Genomic DNA, 9,670 nt, shown 5'->3' on the forward strand with positions numbered 1-9,670 from the left:
TCCTAGTCCTTTGAACCCTCAACCAAGATCCATGAAGATCCACTGGTCTTCAGTTCAAATTTTTCAAACTATACTTGCTGCAAGTTTGGACCAGATTTGTCAAATTTGGTGAAATTCATTCAAATCTTTCTCCAAAAATTCTGAGTAAAATCAGGCTGCCTCTGGGTGCATTGAGAGGTCACCTCACCAAGTCCCAGCCCCAAGAAATTTTTTCTCCTTGCCAAATCATTCTGTCGAACACCTACAGGACACTGTTACTGTCATTGTTCAGTTAAGTTCAGAAAACAGTTTCAGTGCACTGTCGTTTTCTTCAGTGTTTGTTGTCCATCTCGCTAGTGTCGCTGTGGCGCCTTGCTCCCCGTCCCCTCCCCCTTGTCCCTGCACCGCACGAGCGCCTGGACGCTTGCAGACGTCGGCGACGAGCTGGAGGAGGTGCGCCGCCCCGTGACCGACGCCAACGGCGGCTTTGCGGCCGCCAGAGAGAGGCGCGGCGCAGACGGCGCCACCCAGCGCCGCCCAAGCCACCGGAGATCGCCGCGTGGCCGCCCACTCCCCAGAACGCGCTGCCACTCTCGTCGTGAACCGCTGGGCGCGGAGCGCGCTCTCTGCTGCCGTCGTGCCCGTGCGGCCACCCCACCGTGGACCGGCGCCATTACGCCAAGACCAACCGAGATTTGCGGGGGAACGGCACCAGTACACCAAACTGATGCTGCCTGGCCACTCAAACCCCCTGCTCAACCACTGCCTCGCCATAATAGCTCGCCGGAGATTTCCCGTTCACGGCCATCCCCTCGAATCGCCTATAAATAGAGGCCCCAAGCTCGAACTCGAACCCACACCATCTCTGCACTCCACCTAGACCGCGCCAAGCCACTGGAAGAGCCCCGGGGGAGCCTTCTTCCCTAGCTCCGGCCGCCGCGACCCGCCACGGGATCCAGCTCGATTCGCTCCCGTACGTGCACCTCCACCCTCCAACTCTTGCGAGTAGCTTCCCTATGCATCCACTCTCCTGACCCGCGCTTCAATTCGGAGTTTGCAGCACCCACCGGAGTTCTCCACCATCACCCGAGCCGCCGTCCACCGGAGAAAGTGTCGCCGTCGACGTGGTGCTCTCCGTCGGTCGAGTCCACCACCCACTGATGCGGAAGGACACGCTGAAGCTCTTGGTACACTCCGATCTCCCTGTCTCGCCGTGGTTCGACGCCGGCGACCACCGCAGTCTTCGGGCGCCGGCGAACTTTTTAAACCTGACATGTGGACCCCCCTGTCAGCCTCTATTCTCTTCTCCCTCGAAATGTTTTCTGTTGGCGCCTCCGGGCAAATACGTCTTCCCTTTGAGCTGGCGCGTTTCTTTCCGAAGCGTTTTCTGTTTTCTCAGTTAAGCCCCTGGAACTTCTCTGTTTCATTACAGATGAGTCCCTGGACAGAAACCTTTATAACTTTTTAATAAAAAGTGATTTTTGAGTGATTCTTTTTTTGTCAGTCTTGTATTTTTGTCTAGTTTTTTATGGGATTTATTTGGAAAATTTTTGGAACAACTTTTATGCACGCGTTGGTTTTCACGTTAGTGCCCGTTTTCGTTATGCCGTAGGTTCCGGAAGAGGTGACGGAGCCGCGAACTTCGCCGAGCTAGACTCCGACTTCTCCGAACCAGGCAAGCATGTTTGAACCTTTGATATGATAGGTGTTTTGCATGTTTGCGTGAGAGGTTGTGCGTGGCATATGAGTATCGGTGAGTACCTCGTTGCTTGTGAGGCAACTACCCGCGTGTTCCAAAGTTGCGATGATCTCTGGTGAGAGATGGCCTAATCATGTGGTGACATGAAGGGCAGCAAGGTGGTACTGTTGTAGCATACCAGCCTTGCGTCATCCGGCAAATTCCGACGTTAATGTGGACGGAGTCACGTTATCGTTCTTCCCCCTTCCGTGCTACCACATGTTTTCTGCCGGAATGCGGTGTAGTAAGTTGGTAACCTCTTTCCGTGTACACACCAAACAGAGGGGCCGGGATGATGGTTCCATGGCCCTGGATTAAAGCCAGTCATCCGGTCAGGGGGCATGGGTGTTTCCGGTTGGGACCGAGAGGGGGGCACCCCTTAGAGCGCGCGTATAGAAATTTGATCCCATGCTACGCGAGGTTGTAGCCTCCCCGTCTCAAGGTTTTTCTTGAACGTTGCCGAGGGTGATTCCTGGCTTTGGAATGTTGAATGGGTGTGTACTGGTTATATGTGTTTCTTCCAAAACACCGTAAACGGAACTAGTCCCCGTGACTACTGAAATCCGTTGGCTGTGGTTAAAGTACAAACTCTGCATAGTCAAATCCTTCCGAGTCATCGTATCCATAGTCAAGTATCATGATCAGCGTACCCATATCTATGTCGTAACCTCGTGGTATACTCTTCATTCCGGTAAGCAAGCTTGAGTAGTGGACTTGGCTGAACGTTATTCCTGTGGATGGACTAACCCTGTTGTTTACCTCATGTCTGCTTATTCTCTTGATATGATTTATAATTCATGAGCTACTAAGTTATGAATATAAGCCCTTTATGTGATGTCGCTCAGACGTCCGACTGTGGCATGTTTTGTCTCTTACTTTCAATATAAGCCCTTTTTGTGATGTCGCTCAGACGTCCGACTGTGGCATGCACTGCCTTTATTTTCTGTTATAAGCCCTTTATGTGGTGTCGCCCCGACGCCCGACTGTGGCATTATTATTCTTGCAGTTTCCTCTCGAGGAGTCATTCAGACCCTCGTTTGGCACCAGTATTACTATTCTTGCAGTTTCCTCTCGAGGAGTGATTCAGACCCTCGTTTGGCACCAGTACTACTATTCTTGCAGTTTCCTCTCGAGGAGTCATTCAGACCCTCGTTTGGCACCCAGTATTTATTTTGGGATTTCGGGAGGACTACCGCCCGACTTCTCTGTTATTTCCCCATGCAATATTGTCTCTATGCCTGAACACACTTGTTATCCTGTTCTTATGCTTCATGTTTACATTTGTTATATCTTATGTCCGAACTGTCTTGCGAGTACTTTCATAGTACTCACCTGGCTTGTTGATTTGGCTAGATGTTGACGAAGGCGATCTCTTGGATGAAGAGTTTGATAGCGCGTCCGACGCCTAGAGGAGTCCCAGTCAGTCCTGTGCGATCCCGGATATTGGTCACTTATTTTATATACGCTTCCGCCACCCGCAATAAGTCTCCTCGAGCCTCACTCCGACGCTCGAAGAGCTGTAGTTTTCAGGAGTCATATCACCCATTTCGCGGTGATATTTCCACCATCGTTGTTATCGTGAGTTAGTAGTTATGCCACCCTATCCGCCGTCTTGTTTTATCGGCGTTCATGTAATAAATTGTTGAGCAGTCTCCGCTCAACCTTGTATTATATTCAGTACTCCTGGTATTTTCTTCTGTGACCAAGATATTGTCTACCAGTGAGAAGGAATTCTTCTTTACTGGTCCGTAAAAGGGATTGGTCTCTCAATAATTATTTTATTGAAAAACCGGTCGTGACATCAACTAGAGGCTTACTAGGGACATGGTGTTGTCTATGTATCCACATATGTATCTGAGTTTCCTATCAATACAATTCTAGCATGGATAATAAACGATTATCATGAACAAGGAAATATAATAATAGCCAATTTATTATTGCCTCTAGGGCATATTTCCAACAATTTCATCCCAGTGAAGACCACTTACACCAGTGCTAAGTTGGCAAAGATATACATGACCAGGATCGTATGTTTGCATGGAGTTCCGAGGACCATTGTATCAGACAGAGGAACCCAGTTTACCTCGAAGTTTTGGAATCAGTTACATGAAACTTTGGGAACCAGGCTAGAATTCAGTACAGCTTTTCACCAACAGATAGACGGACAGACCGAGAGAGTCAATCAGATTTTGGAGGACATGTTGAGAGCTTGTGCGCTAGATTATGGATCGAGTTGGGACGACAATTTGCCATATGCACAATTTTCTTACAACAACAGTTATCAAACCAGTTTGAAGATGGCCCCTTTTGAAGCCTTGAACGGAAGGAGGTGTAGAACACCATTGTTATGGGACGAAGTTGGAGACCGCCAGTTGTTTGGACCAGATTTGATTAAGGAATCAGAACAGAAAGTGAAGTTGATTCGCGATAGGCTCAAGGTAGCCCAGTCCAGGCAGAAGAGTTATGCGGATTCTAAACGTAAGGAGACAGTTCACGAAGTCGGAGACAGAGTTTATCTTCGAGTGTCACCACTTCGAGGAGTGAAGCGCTTTGGAGTTAAAGGAAAGTTAGCGCCCCGTTTTATCGGACCATACAGAGTTTTGGAGCGTATGGGAGAAGTTGCTTACAAGCTGGAATTGCCTGAAGGATTTTCAGGAGTTCATGATGTATTTCACGTTTCCCAGTTAAAGAAGTGCCACGCAGAGATGGCTGAGATACCACTGAGAGATACAGTGCCCCTGGAAGCGATTCAGTTGGAAAGTGATTTGACCTATGAGGAGAAACCAGTTAAGATTCTTGAGTATGCCAGCCGAGTCACCCGCAGCAAGGTTATCAAGTTCTGCAAAGTTCAGTGGAGTCACCACACTGAAGATGAAGCCACCTGGGAGCGAGAGGAAGATCTACGGAAGAACCACTCTCACCTATTTTCTAGCCAACCTGAATCTCGAGGGCGAGATTCATCTTAAGGGGGTAGGTTTGTAACATCCCAAATTTTCAATTTGTAATGTTATACATTAGATCATCATTGCATAGCATATTTTATTGCATTTTGGCAAATCCTCGAAAATCCTAAGCAACTCAAGGACCCTTGGAGAGAGTTGGGGATTTTTCCCGGTTTTCATATTTGATTTTTATCAAATAATAAAACGAGGATTTTTGGTCTTAAATTATCTTTCTCTCCGAAAAATATTTCATATTAAAATAAATGAGAGGAGAAAATATGACTTCTCCAAAATAATTGAAATATTGGAGGAAAAATATTAAAATCAAATATTGGATTTTATTTGCAATTTTAAATGCATTAGAAAAATTGCACGTTTTCAAAACTGCATTTTTGGGCCAGGAAATATGTTCATCTTGTTCTTATTATTTTAATTAGACGGTGAAAATTTGTTTTAGCATTTTTGGATATTTATTTATTTTTCTATGATTTTTTTTAGATTCGGCGATATTATTTAAAAAAAACGCCAAGCGCGCCGACTGGGCCGAAGCCCAGCCGACGGCCCAGCTGCCCCGCGCCCCGTCTCCCTCTCGGGCACGACTGCGCCGCCGCCGCCCGAGTCCCGCTCGAGCACGGCCGCCGCCCGCCGCCTTGCCCCCTCCCCCACGGCACCCCCTCCTTTTATACCCCAGCCCCGCCGCCCACTCCGCACCCCGTCCCCGCCACGATCCGAAGCCGCCGCCGCCCGAGGAGACGCCGCCGCCGGAGCCGCCGCCGCCGCCCGAGGAGCTCACCGCCCCGACGCCGTACGCCGCCGCCCTCGTCGCCCTTCGACGCCCGCAGCCCCGCCGCCCCTCGCCGCCCTCGCCCGACCCGCCGGAGCCCGTCCCGAGCCTCGCCGAAGGTTAGCCGGAGCCGCCGCCGTTCGCCGTCCGTTTTTTTAAAACCACCCCGGTTTATTTTTTTTTGAAACCCTAGTTTTTTTATAGATCGGTTTATTTCTTTTCGGTTTATTTAATTAGTGAACGTTCACCGACCCGTTCGTTTTAACGAACGTGTTCGTCGGTTAGACGCTGTTAACGAACGTCCGTTCGTTTAACTGTTCGTCAGTTTTCTTTTTCGTCGGATTTTCCGCGATTATTCCAGATCGCGATTTCTGATCAGATTTTCGTTTTCGTTTATCTTTTCGCTTGTTTATCGGAATCAGGCGATTCAAGCGCCTAGAGTTTCATCTCGAAATACTCTTTCCGTTTAACCCACTCAAACAAGTTTTTGCTACTGTAAAATTTGACCTAGATCCAGATTAGTAAACGAAGCTTGTTTCTCTCGCTGTTTGATTTTCGTTGCTTCGTTTGATTTGATTCTTTTTGCAAACCGGAGTTCTTAAGTTGAACTTTCTGGTTAGATCGTTATTTGAGTTTTACCTGTGCATTTGATGAGTGCTTATTGTATGCTTGTTTGTTTGCGATAGAGTACCCGGAGTGCGCCGCTTGCTATTTCGAATCGCTAAGTTTCACGGATCATCAGCAAGGCAAGTAACACTTTGATCATACCTTTTACTACCAGTTTTATTGCATTAGACCAACCCTCAAACATTGCATGGTTAGGATCTAATTAAATTGTGGGTATTGGGATGTAGTTGAGGTAGTACCTATTACCTGTTTATTATCAAACCCTTGGGAGATACTTCTACGTTTGCTTATATCGCTATGCTATGCTAGTAGACGTGGATTGGGTTTGAGAGATATTCACGACAGATGTGAGATTGTTAATTAATGGTTTACTTAAGGTGGCAACTAAAACTCACATCTGGGTGGATTGAGGCACCTGGAGAACCCAGTGTTGCCTGTTTTTCTAAGGACCGCCACCCAGGCTCAAAGGGATCATAAGATTATTCATGCTAGAAACTTCCGTGTGCAGCCACGAGCTATTATGGGCTGTAGCATAGTTGAGTAGGTTACATGATCTCTTGAAGAGGTGGGCTAGCAGATGTAGGGGAAAGTAGGTGTAACTGTCCACCCAGAGTAAAGAGTTATTGTTTCTGAAAGACTGTGTCTCGGTCATCCGTTTCTCAAACATCATGTAGTGCGAGAATCAAGCGGAGACGATCGAGTCTTGTGGGGAAAAGTGCACAAACCTCTGCAGAGTGTACAAACTAATCATGGTTAGCCGTGTCCCCGGTTATGAACATCTTGAGTATCTAGTACTTGGATTATCATGTGAATCTCATCACCATGTTAGTTTAATTAAATTTGTTGGGTTAATGATGATACTTAATTGGGATTGAGATGCTGCCAACCATCTCAATGTTTAACAACCACCATGATAGTTAAACAAAATTTATTCCTTTGCAGTAGGGCAAAATTGGCTTTTCGCAAAACTGTAACCATAGAGCCTTCTACCAGCCATATATGCATGTAGTATAGCATTATGATGTTCATTACTCTCTATGTGTTACATTGCCAGCATATTCCATATGCTGACCTGTTTTCGGGCTGCAACGTTTTATGTTGCAGACTTTTCAGACGACGAGTAAGGTGCCTTAGGTCGTGGTCTTATACTCAGTGATGCCGTTGGAGTTGATGGACTCACTTATCTTCCAAGTCTTTCGTTGTTATCGTATTAGATGGCCTTAAGCCATATTTATCATACTTATTTCTCTGAGATACTCGATGTAATAAGTGTGTGATTGCTACTCTGTTATAAATACTCCATTTGTACTGTGTGTGTCAGCATTACTGATCCAGGGATGACACTGATGCACAGCGGCACAAACTGTTTGAGGTCTGGTCGCTACAGATGGTTGTTAAGATCATTTTGGTTGCGTGGCACATCTAAAAACATATGTACTTCTCTTTTGTGGCACTATATTTTGGTTGTGTGACACATCTGCAAACATATATGTAGTCCTTTTGTGGCACACCCAGCTTATATATGGTTGCTATATTTATTGGAATAACTTTACTGTTTATGATGGGGCCTATGTGTTACTTTGATTGTAGTGCATGTATAAATCGTGTGACATGTCATGATTATCTAAACATATATAATGATTGGATGTTGCATTAGGGACGCCTAGAACCGATTGGTAGTGAAATCAACATGTTGGCATAATAATTGCTGGGTAAACATGCTTGTGCAGGCAATTGAACTGCCGGTAAATCTAGTTTCATGTGCTTGACTAATCTGCCGGGAGAAAATAGACTGCCGGCAAATACACGAGTCAGGGTAGAGAAACTGCCGGGAGAAGTCTATCTGCCGGGACAAGTAATCCCCGGCAGCCGCTATCTGCCGGAGAAACACTGTCCCGGCAGTTTATCAGCCCTTTAAAGTACCTTCTCCGGGCAGTTTACCTGTCCTTAGATCAGTGTTGTGGTGTAGTAGCCAAGGACGATGGGAGTGCCATGGTCTCTGTTTTCTGGAGGTGCAAATCTGAAGTCCACCTTAATCTACTGGTGCATCGGGAAGGGGTTTGTTCACTTGGGAGAAAGCTCTTCTCCGGCCACCGGCGGTGGTGAAAGCATGAAGCCCCGCTAATCTACTTGAAGGCATCTTTGTAATGGTAACTTTATCCTGTTCGAGACTGTAGGGAAAATCCGTGTTCGTGCACCTAGAATAGATGATGGTGGCGCTCTCGTGTCGCACTGGTTATTGAGCAAGTGTGGTTTTCTATAGGCTGAGCTCCATGGCTCCCCGTTGGCCTACTCTAATGCGGCGATCCATTTTCTCTGTTTGTGTCTGTTTGGATCTGCGAGGCCAAAAACCACAACCAAACGTGCGGCCGCAAATGCAAAATATGTCCATCTCGTGTCCTTTTGGATGCATCTCTGTCGTGAATTTGGCACCGATTTGCGTGCACACGGACAAGAGATGGACGTGCCGCGCGTCCTCTAGTTGTCCACCTCAGGCCCTCCCGTCCGCCACACAGGCCCATTTAATCCACGCGTGTGGGAGAGACACGCACGCCAGCCACACAATCCCCCTCCAGCCGGTCATTTTTAATGCCATGCGTGCATGTGGAGGGTGACGTCTAGTGCCCTTCCCGGTCTTCTTCCTCTCCTCTGCACCCCATACGGCCAACAAACCGTAGCCACCACCTCCCACCGCCACCCGCTGGCCAAATTGCCGTGGAAGTGGATCCCGGGAAAGCCTGGGAAGCACGACCACGAGGTCGACTCATCCTCTGGGTCCTCAGGGCCGCCCCGCTGCACGCAAAACTTTGCCCTAGCGATGCCCACGGTACCACGACAACATATCTACGTGGGCGTTGAGTAGTGCCAGCGATACTGGCATGAGGCCACACTGGTACCGTGGTCTGAGGTCAACCTGCTAGATGTCTGGCACCTCATCCTAGAGCGGGTGCTTATGCCTCCCATTACGGCAACCGGCCGCATGCGCTTTTGCTGGAGATACACAGTCGTAGAGATTAGCTCCTCGAGGATCTCTGTCGTGACCCGGCGTACGCCATCTCCTCGTTGTTCTGTGACACATGCAATGAGCACGACGCGTGGCGCCGGTCGTACATTGCCACCCGTGCTCAACCTCATGCATGTGTGTGCACTCCCACTCCCCCACGTGCGCTCAAGCGGGCGTGTGCGCGCACTCCCAGTCCATGGCTCCTAGCCGTTGTGTCCGACGAGGTCTCCCAAATCAATGAGGAGGAGGACGGGGTCCTTAAAAAGGCCATTGAGTTAGCCAAGCACTCATGGCTCTCTAAATGGGAGGTCCTGGCGACGCAGCTAGCCTTAATGGCTGCATGCGATGTGGCCATCCCTGAGTTGGAAGCGTGGGAGGTGGAGGAGGAGGAGAAGCCGATTGTCACATTGCTCTAAGTTCGTGCTCGAGTTGAGTTATGTTGTGCGTGTGGTTCCGGGTTTGCGCCAACAATTCTTCTGTTAGCAACATAAGGAAACTAGCATATTTTGCAGTACTCTAGTTTTGTAATGAGATGTAAACCTGCAAGCTTGGATCGTATACTTGAAAAAGGGTGCTCGTGACTGTCCGTTTGATGT

The sequence above is a fragment of the Triticum aestivum genome, chromosome 6D, assembly GCF_018294505.1.
Source record: "Triticum aestivum cultivar Chinese Spring chromosome 6D, IWGSC CS RefSeq v2.1, whole genome shotgun sequence".
Lineage (NCBI taxonomy): Eukaryota > Viridiplantae > Streptophyta > Magnoliopsida > Poales > Poaceae > Triticum > Triticum aestivum.